Source organism: Odocoileus virginianus, chromosome 1, assembly GCF_023699985.2.
Source record: "Odocoileus virginianus isolate 20LAN1187 ecotype Illinois chromosome 1, Ovbor_1.2, whole genome shotgun sequence".
In the NCBI taxonomy this organism is placed as follows: domain Eukaryota; kingdom Metazoa; phylum Chordata; class Mammalia; order Artiodactyla; family Cervidae; genus Odocoileus; species Odocoileus virginianus.
This window is the reverse complement of record NC_069674.1, coordinates 62,062,310-62,079,269: the sequence shown is the minus strand read 5'-3', so window position 1 is coordinate 62,079,269 and position 16,960 is coordinate 62,062,310.

Genomic DNA, 16,960 nt, shown 5'->3' with positions numbered 1-16,960 from the left:
GTATTCATGTTGTGCTTGAACTAGGAAGCTTGAAAGGAGAAACTTGAGCAGAGAACTTTGTTGTACTAGCATGAACGCACTGAAGGCCTTGTAAAGAAGCTTGTTTGAATTACATATATGTTAAACAGTTTCAGAACCGTTTCCACTTTAGGTTTTTGCACAATAAACCCCAAATTGCACTTTTGACTACTGAGCTGAGTCTTTTTTACTTGCTTTTCTCCCCAAAATAATAAACCCCCTTAACGATGACTGTGCAGCTCTGTCACACACAGACACAGTCTATTTCTTCAACCTCTATGTCATTAAAAGATGCAACTTATTTACGATGATTAATAATAATGAAATATGTATGAAGAAATAAATTATACAAATGCTGAACTGTACATAATAGGGAGAGAGAGAAATGGCCAGGCCCTAGGTACCTGTCCCCCAGTACAAACACTGGACAGCTGAACAGTTCTCTCCAGCCGATTTTCCTCTGGGATCATAACTTAGGAAGCAGGTTATGAGAAAGTCTGGAAGGTGTGTTGACAGGTTCAAACTCTTTTTTTAATTGTGGAGTTGTAAAACCCAAGTTCTCCCCTGACCCGGCTTTTACTGTTGCTATCACATCACATTGTTGAAGGCAGCCTAGAACACCTGAGTCAGTGCCAACTGACGGCCTGGGTCAAACCTCTCGTCTCAGCTGACACAGAAATGCCACGTGCCCTCCCAGTGCTCTTCCTGAGTATCCATAACTTAGCACTCAGGATGTGTGTGCTAGGCAGGGTAAGTGTGCATCTCACGGTATCAGCTGTGTGAGTGGATGTGCAACAAGATAGGAACTGCCACTAGGCGACTGGTCCAGAGGTGGCTCATCACCCTAGCACACTCATTTATTCATAATCATTCCTGATGCAGTTGTTTCCTCTAGTTGGCATGTTTATTCTGAGTCAAAGATATTAAGACAGGCAAGCCCAAGTCTCATAATTTTCACGTTTTATAAATAAGTGGATGCAATTTTTAAAAACACAAATCATTGCTTCTACAAAATTTAAACGATCTAACACTTCTGCTAAAGCTGAAATTCCACAGACTCGTGGCTGAAGTTCATAGGCACAAGCAACGGCCTCTTCACTCCACAACAGGATCCTGCCACCTTGTTTTCAGGAGACCTGGTTTAAACTGGATGGTGAAACTCCCCATTTTGGAAAAGCTAGCTGAGTCTTGGAATACCAGGAACAAAAATAAAACTACTGCTTTACTTTCCAACAGAATAAAATTCTCAACCCATGAGATCCTTGAGGAATACTGAAGACCATTTCTAACCACATCACTGACTGATCATGCCCTACAGGCTCATTGCTGTTATTAGCTATTTCCAAAACCTTTCATCAAATTAATCATTTCACAGACGTCTCACACACACACAACAGATGTTCTTACAGATAAATTATGTGACAGAGAGAGAAACATGACACTTTTAGGAGATAAATATTAAACTAAGTCAAAACAAAATATGGGGCTGACAATCCCTGTAGTAATTTTTATTGTCACATGGAAGGGCCTGATTACTTTGGATTCACTTTTGTCAGATGGAGTTCATAGAAAATTTAGATTATTAACTGTAGACAAAGTCAATTTATAACTGTATGTTTATTTGTGATTTTTATTGATTATGATGTGTCACTCCACTAGAAGGCAAACTCTGACAGCAGTCATGAACCTGGCTTTACTCAGTACTTCAGGAATTTCACTTTGTTTTTTTTGGGGGGTTACCGGGTACTTTGCACTAAGAAAATGGAACTTAGTTAAAAAAAGAATCTCACCATAAAGGGAGAAGATTTGAATCCTCTGTTTTACATTATAGATGGTTTGTTTGAGAATTAGATCTGCCGTTAGGTGCTTCAAATACTTAACTCTTTCAACTCAAAATGAAACTTGAACATGTTATGAAAATGTCTCACAATAGAATTAGTAAGTATCTTGCATTCATCAGAAGGCAGTAATATACATTTTTATGACTAGAGGCCTCCCTGTCTAATTCATAGCTTTGAAAGCTCTAGTAAGAAAACTGAATGGCCCACTATTTTATAATTCATCTCAGTTTAAACTTCTGAGTAATTTTGTTAGTTTACCATAGTCATTTCACTATATGATTAAACTTTAGCTTATGTGAAATATAAATCATAGGAAATAAATTTGAATAATAGATACCTTAAAATACAAAGAGTCACTATTTGATAGTGGTTATGAAATTTATACTTGCAAAGTTTCACTGTGGATAACTGACAAAAATATAGATTCCTAGGTTCCATTCCCAGAACTATTAAGTCTGGCTTGGGACTAGGAATCTGTGTTTTAAACTAATAATATACCTTGAGCTCTAGGTGTGAGAAAAATATTTTAGAAAACACTGCCCTTGTATCTTAGGTTTGAATTTAGTTTTTATTTCCGGGGGAAGAGAGAGTAAAGGTTTTTCAGTTGTAAAACTTGACTATAAAATTGCTTTCTATTCTGTCATGGAGACCATCCTCTCCGTCAGTTAATGAATTTCTCTGCATAAATGGTGGTCAGTCTTGTGAGCTGACTTTCTGAAAATTGTTTTCTCCTTTGAAAATGGCTGGTTTATTCCACTTCATGTAGCTCCAAGAAGAATGCTTGCTTCCTTACATGTGTGCTCAGTCATGTCTGACTCTTTGCAACCCCATGGACTGTAGCCCACCACATTCCTGTGCCCATGGAATTTTCCAGACAAAACTACTGAAGTGTGCTGCCATATCTGTCTCCAGGGCATATTCCCAGCTGAGGGACGGAAGCCACATCTCCTGCATCTCCTGCAGTGGCAGGTGGGTTCTTTACCACTGAACCACCTGGGAAGCCCTCTAAGAATGGGAGTACGCATGATGGACAAGTAAGACTTCCTGAAGTATTGGAGGTAAGTAAACTGACCTTCTAATAGCAGCAAATCAGACCTGAGGGGAAAGACAGAGCTCTACCGGGAGAATATGCCCTAAAGACTCTGAGAGGGCTCTGCTTCCATCTTTGGCTTTGTACAACTTTTCTGCTGTCTCTCTACATAAAGTCCACGCCCTTTTCCAAGCCCATACTACCCATCACTATACTGCTTTTATTTTCTTCAAAGCACTAATTACCATTTGGAATGTTCATGGTAATTTGTTTCTTAACTTAGTTTTTTGTTTGCTTCTCCAAATAAAGTGCAAATGCTGTCAAACCAGGATACTTAACTGTCAGTTCAGCTCAGTTCAGTTGCTCAGTTGTGTAGGAATCTTTGCAACCCCATGGACTGCAGCACACCAGGCCTCCCTGTCAATCACCAACTCCCAGAGTTTACTCAAACTCATGTCCGTTGAGTCGCTGATGCCATCCAACTATCTCATCTTCTGTCATCCCCTTCTCCTCCTGCCCTCAATCTTTCCCAGCATAAGGGTCTTTTCAAAAGTCAGTTCTTCACATCAGGTGACCAAAGTATTGGAGTTTCAGCTTCAACATCAGTCCTTCCAATGAACATGCAGGACTGATTTTTAGGATGGACTGGTTGGATCTCCTTGCTGTCCAAGGGACACTCAAGAGTCTTCTCCAACACCACAGTTCAAAAGCATCAATTCTTCAGCACTCAGCTTTCTTTATAGTCGAACTGTCACATCCATACATGCTTACTGGGAAAACCATAGCTTTGACTAGATAGACCTTTATTGGCAAAGTCATGTCTCTGCTTTTTAATATGCTGTCTAGGTTGGTCATAACTTTTCTTCCAAGGAGTAAGTGTCTTTTAATTTCATGGCTGCAATCAGCATCTGCAGTGATTTTGGAGCCCAGAAAAGTAAAGTCTGTGTCACTGTGTTTCCACAGTTTCCCCATCTATTTGCCATGAAATGATGGGACCAGATGCCATGATCTTAGTTTTCTGAATGTTGAGTTTTTGGGTTTTTTTTTGAATGTTGAGTTTTAAGACAACTTTTTCACTCTCTTTTACAGTCAAATACAAAAGAAGAGCAGATGGACACAGAGCAATAACAATAATCACAAATCCTAAAAATAAAATTCCAATAATTGAAATAATAGCATTTTTAAACTTCCTTAACAGTCATGATAAACTTGAGATGTGACCTTGGTAAAGAAGGAATCAGTGAATTAGAAAGCAGTGTTGGGCTATTTTATTTGTAGGATATGAAACTGCTTTTATTGTTCTTATTGTTGATTTTGTTTTATGTCCATCTGTTCTTGATTCATATGTGCCTGAAGAAGACTGGCATGTTTACTGATTTCATGGTATTTACATGTTAATTGGGGGGCAAAAAAAAGATTAGGTTAAGATATGTACAAACAAAGCTAGTGAAGGTAATGGAATTTCAGTTGAGCTATTTCAAATCCTAAAAGATGATGCTATGAAAGTGCTGCACTCAATATGCCAGCAAATTTGGAAAACAGCACTGGCCACACAACTGGAAAAGGTCAGTTTTCATTTCAACCCTAAAGAAAGGCAATGCCAAAGAATGCTCAAACTACTGCACAATGCACTCATCTCACACGCTAGTAAAGTAAGGCTCAACATTGTCCAAGCCAGGCTTTAGCAATACATGAACCATGAACTTCCAAATGTTGAAGCTGGTTTTAGAAAAGGCAGAGGAACAAGAGATCAAATTGCCAACATTCACTGGACCATCGAAAAAGTAAGAGAGTTCCAGAAAAACATCTACTTCTGCTTTATTGACTATGCCAAAGCCTTTGACTGTGTGGATCACAATAAACTGTGGAAAATTCTGAAAGAGATGGGGACCTGCCTGCCTCTTGAGAAACCTGTATGCAAGTCAGGAAGCAACAGTTAGAACTGGACATGGAACAACAGACTGGCTCCAAATAGGAAAAGGAGTACGTCAAGGCTGTATATTGTCACCCAGCTTATTTAACTTATTGCAGAATACAGCATGAGAAACACTGGACTGGAAGAAGCACAAGCCGGAATCAAGACTGCTGGGAGAAATATCAATAACCTCAGATATGCAGATGACACCACCCTTATGGCAGAAAGTGAAAAGGAACTAAAGAGCCTCTTGATGAAAGTGAAAGAGGAGAGTGAAAAAGTTGGGTTAAAGCTCAACATTCAGAAAACTAAGATCATGGCATCTGGTCCCATCACCTTATGGGAAATAGATGGGGAAACAGTGGAAACAGTGGCAGACTTTATTTTTGGGGGCTCCAAAATGACTGCAGATGGTGGTAGCAGCCATGAAATTAAAAGACCCTTACTCCTTGGAAGGAAAGTTATGACCAACCGAGATAGCATATTAAAAAGCAGAGACATTACTTTGTCAACAAAAGTTCGTCTAGTCAAGGCTATGGTTTGTCCGGTAGTCCTTATGGATGTGACAGTTGGACTATAAAGAAAGCTAAGTGCTGAAGAATGGATGCTTTTGAACTGTGGTGTTGGAGAGGACTCTTAAGAGTCCCTTGGACTGCAAGGAGATCCAACCAGTCCATCCTAAAGGAGATCAGTCCTGAGTGTTCATTGGAAGGACTGATTTTGAAGCTGAAACACCAATACTTTGGCCACCTGATGCAAAGAGCTGACTCATTTGAAAAGACCCTGATGCTGGGAAAGATTGAGGGCAGGCGGAGAAGGGGACAACAGAAGATGAGATGGTTGGATGGCATCACTGACTCAATGGACATGGGTTTGGGTGGACTCCGGGGGTTGGTGATGGACAGGGATGCCTGGCGTGCTGTGGGTCATGGCGTCGCTAAGAGTCGGACACAACTGAGCAACTGAACTGAAGATATGTATAAAAGTGAGGATGGTTAATTAATGTTGGTTAATGCTCTGAAGAAAATCAAACTGTACAGTCTGATAATTTTTCTGGAAGAGTGGATGTATTTTATATACAGTGTGACAGAAGACTTTTACCAAGTAGGAAAAAAGAAAAATCTTAGAGTCCTTAGGTCAGGTCCCTCCCCAGAACTCTTTCATGTTTCCAATCCTAAGGAAAAAGCACAAAATGGGAGACATAACCCTCCCAGACTTGAGACAATATTACAAAGCTGTGTAAGCAAAATAGCATGATATTGGCCAAAAAAAAAAAAAAAAAGATATACGGATCAATGGAACAGAATAGACAGCTCAGAAATAAACCCACATGCCTACAGTGAATTCATCTCCAACAATGAAGGCAAGAATACACAAAGAGAAAAATCAGTCTCTTCAGCAAGTGGTGTTGGGAAAGTTGGACAGCTGCATGTAAATCAATGAAGTTAGAACATACCCTCACAGACAAAAATAAACTCAGAATGGCTTAAATACTTCAATATAAGACATGACACTATAAAACTCCCAGAAGAGAACACAGGCACAACATTCTCTGACATAAACCATAGAAATATTTCTTGTGTCAGCCTCCCAAAGCAAAAGAAATAAAAACAAAAATAAAGAAATCAAACTTATAAACTTTTGCACAACAAAGGAAACCAGAAACAAGACAAAAGGACAATCTATGGACTGGAAGAAAATATTTGCAAATGATACAACTAACAAACACTTTATTTCCAAAATATACAAACAGCTCACACAGCTCAATAAAAACAAAACAAACAAAAAAATCATTCAAAAAATGAGCAAAAGGTCTAAATAGACATTTCTCCAAAGAAGATATACAGATGGCCAACAGACACATGAAGAGATGCTCTACATTACTAGTAGAGAAAAAGAAATCAAAACCAGAATGTGATATCACCTCACACCAAGCAGAATGGCCATAATAAAAAAATCTACAGATAATAAATTCAGGGGCTTCCCTGGTGGCTCAGTGGTAAAGAATCCGCCTGCCAGTGCAAGAGAAATGGGTTTGATCCCTGGTCTGGGAAAATCCCACATGCTGGGGGCAGCTAAGTCCATGTGCCACAGCTACAGAGCCTGTGCTCTAGGGCCCTGGAGCAGCAACTACTGAGTCCACGTGCTGCAACTACTGAAGTCCACACACACATAAAGGATCAATTTTGCAAAAAAATTAGAAGCACATCTCATAATTTTCAACGTACTGTTTTCCTAGTAATTCAACATTACTAGCAAATGAAATTGATCTTATAATAGCCCTCATAATTATTAATGACCTTGAGCCCTGACACGTGTAATAAATACATTCTCTGAGAAAATATGATAACAAAAGGATCACAATACATGGATAGTATTGTACATAGAAATTTTATTTTAGCACCCAAATTAGATACTCACAGATTTGATTGTGCATGGAAGCAAGCTGGTCATATTTTAAGATTATGTATTCCTATTTGGGTGAAAAATTCTAACCATATATGTTATACATGACTATGGTAACTATATATATACATATATAGTTTTCAAAAGATAATAGAGTATTATTTACACTTATACAAAACACATAGGAATATTTGGAGAAGCAAACAAAAAACTAAGTTAACAAACAAATTACCATACATACAGTTTTGCTTTCCTTGTTTAGGTATGCCAATTAAAATTTCTGGAAGAACTGAGATGTGTAGGAAGAATTCTACTAGCCTTGGAATGAAGCTAAAAAATTAGAAATTTCACAATCATATAGAATAGAGTGAATTATCACTTGACAAAGCAAACTTTAATTTTTCTAACCCTCAGCTATGTAGTTTACTTCAGATATAATCAATAATGTTAAATGTGATTATGTTGTTTGGTTCTAGTTCCCAATTTTTATAAAATTAATTCTAACTGTCATGCATTTGAATGTCAAAGCAGCCTAGCCAATATGCACCAGTGAAAAAAAATTGCTTTTGCATAAAACTTCTACCCCAAATATTTTTTTTAATGGCTAAGTTATCAGTCAGGTGAGAGGCTGTTTTCATCATTCAATCAGCAAACGTGCCTATTTATTAATTATTTAACACTAAGCATGTAAAAATATATTTGGATATTGATGTTCACATAACTTGTTAACATAATACCAACTGCAGCTAGAGATGGAACCACTGATGTAATTTTCCCTCCGATAACTGAATTCTTCAGTATATCCTAACATTCTGTCCCTCAAATCTGATTTTAAAGGCACATGGTATGAACCTTCTTCATTTTACATCATATATGTAATATGCAAATTAAGTCTGGAAATTATAATTTCCCATTGACTTACATTATAACTTTATACATGATTGAACTCTAATTAGCAGTGACATCTAACATGTAAGGTTTAGATTTCTTGGCCCACTAAATTTTGTTGAGAAGAGTGATCTGCAACTAATGCTGACATGTAATAGGAGGGCAACTAATAGATGGAGAAATATACCATGTTCATGGATTGGAAGAATCAATATTGTCAAAATGGCTATACTACCCAAAGTAATCTATAGATTCAATGCAATCCCTATCAAACTACCAACAGTATTTTTCACAGAACTAGAACAAATAATTTCACAATTTGTATGGAAATACAAAAAACCTCGAATAGCCAAAGTAATCCTGAGAAAGAAGAATGGAACTGGAGGAATCAATCTGCCTGACTTCAGACTCTACTACAAAGCCACAGTCATCAAGACAGTATGGTACTGGCACAAAGACAGAAATATAGATCAATGGAACAGAATAGAAAACCCAGAGATAAGTCCACGAACCTATGGTCACCTTATTTTCGACAAAGGAGGCAAGGATATACAATGGAAAAAAGATAACCTCTTTAACAAGTGGTGCTGGGAAAACTGGTCAACCACCTGTAAAAGAATGAAACTAGAACACTTTCTAACACCATACACAAAAATAAACTCAAAATGGATTAAAGATCTAAATGTAAGACCAGAAACTATCAAACTCCTAGAGGAGAACATAGGCAAAACACTCTCTGACATAAATCACAGCAGGATCCTCTATGACCCACATCCCAGAATTTCAGAAATAAAAGCAAAAATAAACAAATGGGACCTAATGAAACTTAAAAGCTTTTGCACAACAAAGGAAACTATAAGCAAGGTGAAAAGACAGCCCTCAGATTGGGAGAAAATAATAGCAAATGAAGCAACAGACAAAGGATTAATCTCAAAAATATACAAGCAACTCCTCCAGCTCAACTCCAGAAAAATAAATGACCCAATCAAAAAATGGGCCAAAGAACTCAACAGACATTTCTCCAAGGAAGACATACAGATGGCTAACAAACACATGAAAAGATGCTCAACATCACTCATTATCAGAGAAATGCAAATCAAAACCACAATGAGGTACCATTATACGCCAGTCAGGATGGCTGCTATCCAAAAGTCTACAAGCAATAAATGCTGGAGAGGGTGTGGAGAAAAAGGAACCCTCTTACACTGTTGGTGGGAATGCAAATTAGTACAGCCACTATGGAAAACAGTGTGGAGATTTCTTAAAAAGCTGGAAATAGAACTGCCATATGACCCAGCAATCCCACTTCTGGGCATACACACCAAGGAAACCAGATCTGAAAGAGCCACATGCACCCCAATGTTCATCGCAGCACTGTTTATAATAGCCAGAACATGGAAGCAACCCAGATGCCCATCAGCAGACGAATGGATGAGGAAGCTGTGGTACATATACACCATGGAATATTACTCAGCCATTAAAAAGAATTCATTTGAATCACTTCTAATGAGATGGATGAAACTGGAGCCCATTATACAGAGCGAAGTAAGCCAGAAAGATAAAGACCATTACAGTATACTAACACATATATATGGACTTTAGAAAGATGGTAACGATAACCCTATATGCAAAACAGAAAAAGAGACTCAGATGTATGGAACAGACTTGTGGACTCTGGGAGAAGGCAAGGGTGGGATGTTTCAGGAGAACAGCATTGAAACATGTGTATTATCTAGGGTGAAACGGATAACCAGCTCAGGTTGGGTACATGAGACAAGTGCTCGGGCCTGGTGCACTGGGAAGACCCAGAGGGATCGGGTGGAGAGGGAGGTGGGAGGGGGGACTGGGATGGGGAATACATGTAAATCCATGGCTAATTCATATCAATGTATAACAAAAACTACTGTAATGATGTAAAGTAATTAGCCTCCAACTAATAAAAATTTAAAAAAAAAAAAAAAATAAAAAAAAATAAAATAAAGAAACTCTTTTGAAAATAAAAAAATCACTTGGAACACAAGTTGTCATCCTTTTGTTCATCTCTTTGGCAAATTAGAACTCAGATGTATCTGGTTTTATTACCAAAAGGGGCAACTCTAGTTAGTTTTATATAAATACAAAACAAATGCATAATTTTCTTTAATAACTGCTGTAACTGAACCAAACTAAATTTCTACTATGGAAATGTTTAATGTTAGTTAAAAGTAATAAAGGACTGTTCTACATGAAAAGCATAACAATGAATCTTTCCTTTAACAAAAGTTAAATTAATAACCATAATTAATACATACCATAATTTATATGCTTTATTATTAAAAATAGATACCATAGACTCTAACTGCTTTTGATGAGATAAACTAAGGAGTTCCCCAGATGATTAGTTTGCCCGATGTGCTTTTACATGATAAAACAAACAAAAAATTGAAAAACTTCACAGTAGAAAGCACTTTTAAAATATGTATTACTAGTATTCTCAAAATATTCTGAAAGTCACTATGGGAGCATTTCCTTCAAGTTGCTGTGCATAAATCACTTTGCATGTTCACCAAATATCAGAGGAAGAGATGTCAGCAAATAGCTTCTTAAGCACAAGATATTCTTGTAGTTAAATATTTCATTTCTGCATGGGTGGCCATGAACATCTATGAATTTACTGGGCATCTGTAGTCTATGTGGCACAATAACAGGTATGTAAAATTGTACATTATCTCATTCAGATAAAAGATATGAGACTAATATGAGAATTATCAACACGTTTAAAACATTTTATGCTCAGTTTTATTACATTCAGGACTACAGAGTAAATGTCTAATATAAATTTTCTTTATTCTTGTGAATTCAAAGAAGGCAAGGCTGTGGTTCATTACAAACATCGATAAACATCAACATACTAATGTTGCTTTTTTAAAAATCAGATTTTATCCTCCAGGACTTTGGTCTATATTTGAAACTTTCTTCTCTTTCTCCATGGTTTATTATTTTTTCAATTATTATTATTTACCAATATTTATAATGTGTTCATTTTGTACTAAATACTTTATGTGTGCTAACTCATTTGATTTTCATAGCAATTCTGCAAGTGCTCTCATTCTGAATTTATAGTGGGTGACACTGGGGCACAGAGTGGTTGGGTGACTTGCCCAAGGTCACGTAGCTAACAAACGGCATACCCGAGATGTGATCTCAGCAGTTAGACTCCAGAGCCTGTGCCCTAACCATTTATACTATACTCTGCCTCCAATAATGACCTCAATTAAGTTGCATACCTGAGCACTGATCATTTTATTTTGTATTTGTTGTTAACCTTTGCCAGTAATTGCATCCCAGTATCTATTAAATCTCAAGACTCACGAAAGAACAGGTTGTCTGTGAAATTATCAAAAGCTGAATTCTCCAGACATCGCTGGTAGTCCAATGGTTAAGACTCTGTGTTTCTACTGCAGGGGCTGCAGGTTTGATCTCTGTTCAGGGAACTAAGATCCTGCATGCCTGCATGCTGCATGGTGCAGACAAAAGAAGAAAACAACAACAACTGAATTCTCAATTTCAAGAGCAAGCATCCCACTCCTGGGCAGCCAGAGAGCCTGCCTGGCAGGAATACACCTTCCTGCAAAGAAAGATTCAAGCCACAAACTGCAGCACAAAGTGCTTCCCAGGTGGCACAGTAGTAAAGAGCCCACCTGCCAAAGCAGGAGACACAAGAGATACTGGTTCAATCCCTGTGTCAGAAAGATCTCCTGGGGTAGAAAATTGCAACTCACTCTAGTATCTTGCCATGGACAGAGGAGCCTGGCAGGCTACAGTCCATGGGGTCATATAGCACAAACTAAAAGCAAAGCTCTATTACCTTTTTTAAAGAAATTTTTTAGACATAAAGAATGGTAATTTCCTCTAGGAGAGAATCAAGGCTTAAAACATTATACTTTATTTCTACTCAAACCTTTTGTTTTAATCTTTATTATCATATAAGTACAAGCAGAGAACAGTATTTTCATTTTATAGAAGGAAAAATTGAGATAAGGTGAGATTATATTATCATTAGAAGTTAAAAGTAGATGTTACATGGTGTGTTTTCTGGGTACCAGGAATACTCCCCCAAGCCCTGAAAGCTCTTCTGATATTTATAATTTGTGTTTCTGTAATTAAAAATCCATGCTTATGACTAGGGTTTGAGCAGTACATGAAAGGAGATGTTTTGTGGTAATACTAAGCATTATTAACAATTTACACTTGTGTAAGCTCTGAAAGTTGATTTTTGAAGGGAGAGAAATGAGTAAGTAGGGGTGGGAGGTCATTAGGAATCCAAAAGAAAGCTTGCTCAGAAGACGTAGAGAGGTAAATGGAGACAGTACACAGAAGGCAGCATTTAGATGCCCAAAGAGAAATTGCCTCTCTTTTGTTCCATGTAGAAGAGGGTTACAGTGAAAGCAAGCCTATCAAATTATTCGTTACTAATTGAGAAAAGTATGGTCACAGTGATTTAACTATGTAAACCAACTTATATAGTATTAGGATATTAAGTGTAAAATTGCAAGATCAGTTATTCAAAGCTATAAGTAAGCTTAAGTAGTTGAACTCAGGCACAAATCAAATCTCAGGCCAGTTGCTTCTAAAATTAATTGAAAAACAAAGCAAGGCAGGTACTGTTGAAACAAAAAGTGGGCCTCAAAGTATTTCCTTTGCTAAAACTTAAAGCACTACCTAGAACAACGCCAGGAGTCCTGGTAAGACTTTGTTTCGAGAGTCTATACACAGGGAAAAACTGTCAGTGAGGATTTTTCTTTTGCCTAATTCTTCCAGCCCAATAATGAAATGATACAAAAAGTGTGGTGTGGGCTTAATAAAAGGAACCTTGGATTGGAATTCATTCTGCTTGAGTGGAGAGTGACTCTTTTGATGTAGCAGTCTCCTGGAAATGCTAGCAGTCCAGGAAAATCAGCAAATATAGTAATTTTATTACTTCCATATAGCAGTTTTAGTAGAGGGTATAAGTTCTACATGTATCTACTAAAGGAAGTATGAAAGGTGGAATACTTGTCTATTTCACATATTAATCATATTTGGCAGTTAAGAACTGTGAAGTCTGAAATTTACCCTACTTGCAGGCTAACAGGTTACCTTGCCACAGGTTCATAGATGCTGGTAGAAGAAAGGAGAATCCTGGTCAGAGATAAAGAACCATATATTACTGATGGCAATATCAGCAGCCAGTGTTTATCAGTATTTGTGCCAGTTCCCCAAGTTCCAACCCCACAGAGCAATGAAAAGTAGGCCAGGTGGTGCCAAACAGTGAGGGACCCCAAGTTTAGGGTATCTACATATTTTATAAAGGGCAGTAAGCATACCTGACCTTTGCCACAGAGGGTGATACTATCTCCATTTTCCAAGGATGTTTACTATATAAACCTCTTTGAAAAGGTGATGTGGAACAAAGGCAATCAGTGCCTCTGTCCCTGAGACATGCAGAAACAAGTGATCCAAGGAGGACTGTCTCTAACAACTGCAGATAGCTTTTTTTTTTTTTTTTTATTTAGACTTTCAAATCTTTCAATAATACTTGCTTATATTTTTCTTTGATCCAAAAATATGAGACAGATGAGAAAAATTCCTCAGCAATAAACTTCCAATATTAAAAATACAGATGTACTGGACATCACGGCTCTACCTCGATCATCAAGTCTACTCATTGTGAAATAGAATGTTTCTGGGTAAAAGTGATGCTACCCCCAGCTCCTGATGTGGTCTAAGACTGACATAAACCAGTCAGCAAAATCCATTTCCCTTTCATTGTGATTGGTCTTAAAAACCTAAATTTAACTTAATCAGTACCTGGCATTCTCCTGGAAACAGATATCTAGCTGAAGAGAGAGGGGAAAGATGACCCAATGATTTTTTTTTAACCATTTGAGCAAATTTAAATTTAAGATGCAACTAAAATCATCCTTCCCAAGTGGCGCTAGTGGTAAAGAACACACCTGCAATGCAGGAGACATAAGAGAAGTAGGTCTGATTCCTGAGTCAGGAAGATCCCCGGGAGGAGGAAATGACAACCCACTCCAGTATTCTTGCCTGAGAATCCCATGGACAGAGGAGCCTAGTGGGCTACAGTGTCCTTGGGGCCAAAAAGAGTTGGACATGACTGAAGCAATGCTGCATGCACAAAAGCAGCCTATTAGTACAGTGCTATTCAAGAAACCATGCCTTCTGGCTATTTTACACTGCTTCAATTAATACCATGCATCCATAGCAATAGATATTTCATTTAGGAATTTAATGTGTAATTTTATCTTTGTTTTTATATTCTAAAGGAATATCTTTACATAATGTCTTCTTTGTACATTTTGGAATTTCCAAGTTAAATTCTTGCTATTGAAAAGATCTTTAGACAGCTCAAAAAAAGTTTCAATGTTTTAAGAAGGATTAGACAAATCATAGATACCAAGAAAGTGTGTTCAGCTTAAATTCATGGGATATATGTGTCCTGATAATTGGTGGAAGGAGATGCAGTCCAGGATACCAGAACCAAAGATTTACTAAAACTGGCATAAACAACATTCATTCCAGAGTGGATACTGACACATTATTCTACAAGCTGTGGAATTACTGAATTACAAGCATGTTAATTATTTGCTTACAGATGCTTAACCAGTTGGAATAGTCACATAAAAGATCGCTTCATCTCCAGAATAACAATGTTTTCAAGAGTTTCAGAAATGAATGCGAGCAAGTGAAGATTAGCATAGGATTTCTTTTCCTCAACTCCAGTCTCCAGAGAAATGTTAAGAAGAGTAATAAACCCAAGAGTTTCACAAACTGACCTTTTACCCCTTGAGCTCCAGTAATCAGGTTCCAATCCCAGAAAAAATTAGAAAAACACAAGCCACATATTTTAAGCTCACCCAGACCCAGTATCTTAGAATAATGACCATTTATTTAATTTGCTATTATGAAATAACTGTGAAGTGTATAGAACTGTATCAGGCACATATTAGCTGGTCAATAATATTAGCTATAATGATTATCATCACTGGAACAGAAACATCTTAGAATAGATACATTATTTTTAAGTTAATAATGCTTTAAAAATAATTTTTAAGTAAAATTTAAGTCAAATGATACTATTTTAGTTCTATATTCATCTTGAATTTTCATTACTATATATATTATTTGTAGGTTCTTAAACATGCATGGAAATTTTAAGATACTTTAAAATTGCAGTCAAGTTTAAAAATATGGTATATATGCTTAAAATGTTAGTTTATGAGTTATTTGGCAAGATGAGATTTTCTTTCTTCTCCCCATTTTCTTTCCTTGACCTTCCCACATTTGATAAATCAGTAGAGACAGACTTATATAGTAACCCAGACATTATTCTCCTGAGAGGTGGTCAAAATTAGAAAGAAAACACTAAATGGTTTATCGTTATTTCTCTTTCATCAAAGGAAAGACAGACTTTCTCTTGAGGGCAGAGGACTAGAGACCAAGTGTGATTTTGCAGAAAACAAGGAGGAGGTAGATCAGAAAGGAAATGGGCTTCAAGATACTGATCCAAGGTTCACACTGTAAGAACCACAAAGTGCCTGAATAGGGCAAAAAATTGAAATGTTTTGTGATATTCCTTGGACTGTTTATGCAAAGAATATTTTCTTTCCACTGAACTGTACTTACACAGTAATTATTAGATATTATATATCTAATATATATATACATATATATCTAATATATATATAACATAACAGAGGCTTAATGACTTTAGAAATTCAGTATTTCAAAAGGTGAAATTACTATTTTTTGGTCAGTCATTTCTCTGATCTTAGAAATTTTAAAAAAAAGTAGCTTTCTCACCAGAAGAGTTGTGCATTTTTCTTATTGACAGGGACATACTTTGTAAGTGTTGTCTGGTAAGTATCATTTATTAAATGTATCTAATAATTGTTTGCAAAATAACAGTAATTGTATCTTTTTGGAAAGGACACTCATAGTTCTTCCAGAACCGAATGACTTCCTTCTGCTGCTCAACTGAGTAAACAACTAATAGATTATCCTCAGCTATTTCATATACTCTATTTATTCTACAGAAGCAAAATTGTGATTGATACAATTTACCAGAATCAAACACTGCTCTCTTCATCTTTCTTTTCCTTGTTGGCTGTAGCACTCACTATGTAATGGTTATATTGTCAAGATTCTACTAGACTGCAATTCATTTTCCCCTTGTTACCCAAGAGCCTAAAAGCAAATTCCCCACAATACATTAAGAGGCATAAAACAATTCTTGAAGAAAGAATCAGATTAGATATGAAGCAATACAGGAAAAGTTGGAGATGGGGAATTACACTTATCAAGTTGCACGTAAAGAAATGTCATTTGTGAGCTCTCCAAGGAACCTGTTGCGGCTGTTTGATACACTGGGCCTAGGATTTGTCAGGCTGCAGCATAGCTCTTGGATTCAAAGAAGCAAGTGTTCACTTATCTTGTAAAACCCGTCCCATGATGGACCAATTTATCCGCCAGTGTTTATCCTTCTTTCAAAGTAGCTTCACTAAGTGGATTTTTCCAGAATAAAAGCTAATGTTAAGCTGCTATTTTTTTTCTCTTTCTGTGTGTTCAACCAAGTTCTTGGTTCATGAATATGCCTCGCCTTTTTCCTGGGCTTTTCTACAAATTTATGGAGGAATAGGGAAGTAAGCCATAATTAAATTTGTGTTGCTTGGATAAGGGATGTCCAGGTAATTCAGATAATTGAAGTCTACTCATAATCCAAAACTCTCCTATTCTACCTTTCTCTGATCCTGTTCCTACAATGTATTTAAAAAGTAGCAAAGTTGGTTTCAACTCATTGTTTCAAGCCTGGCTGCTTTG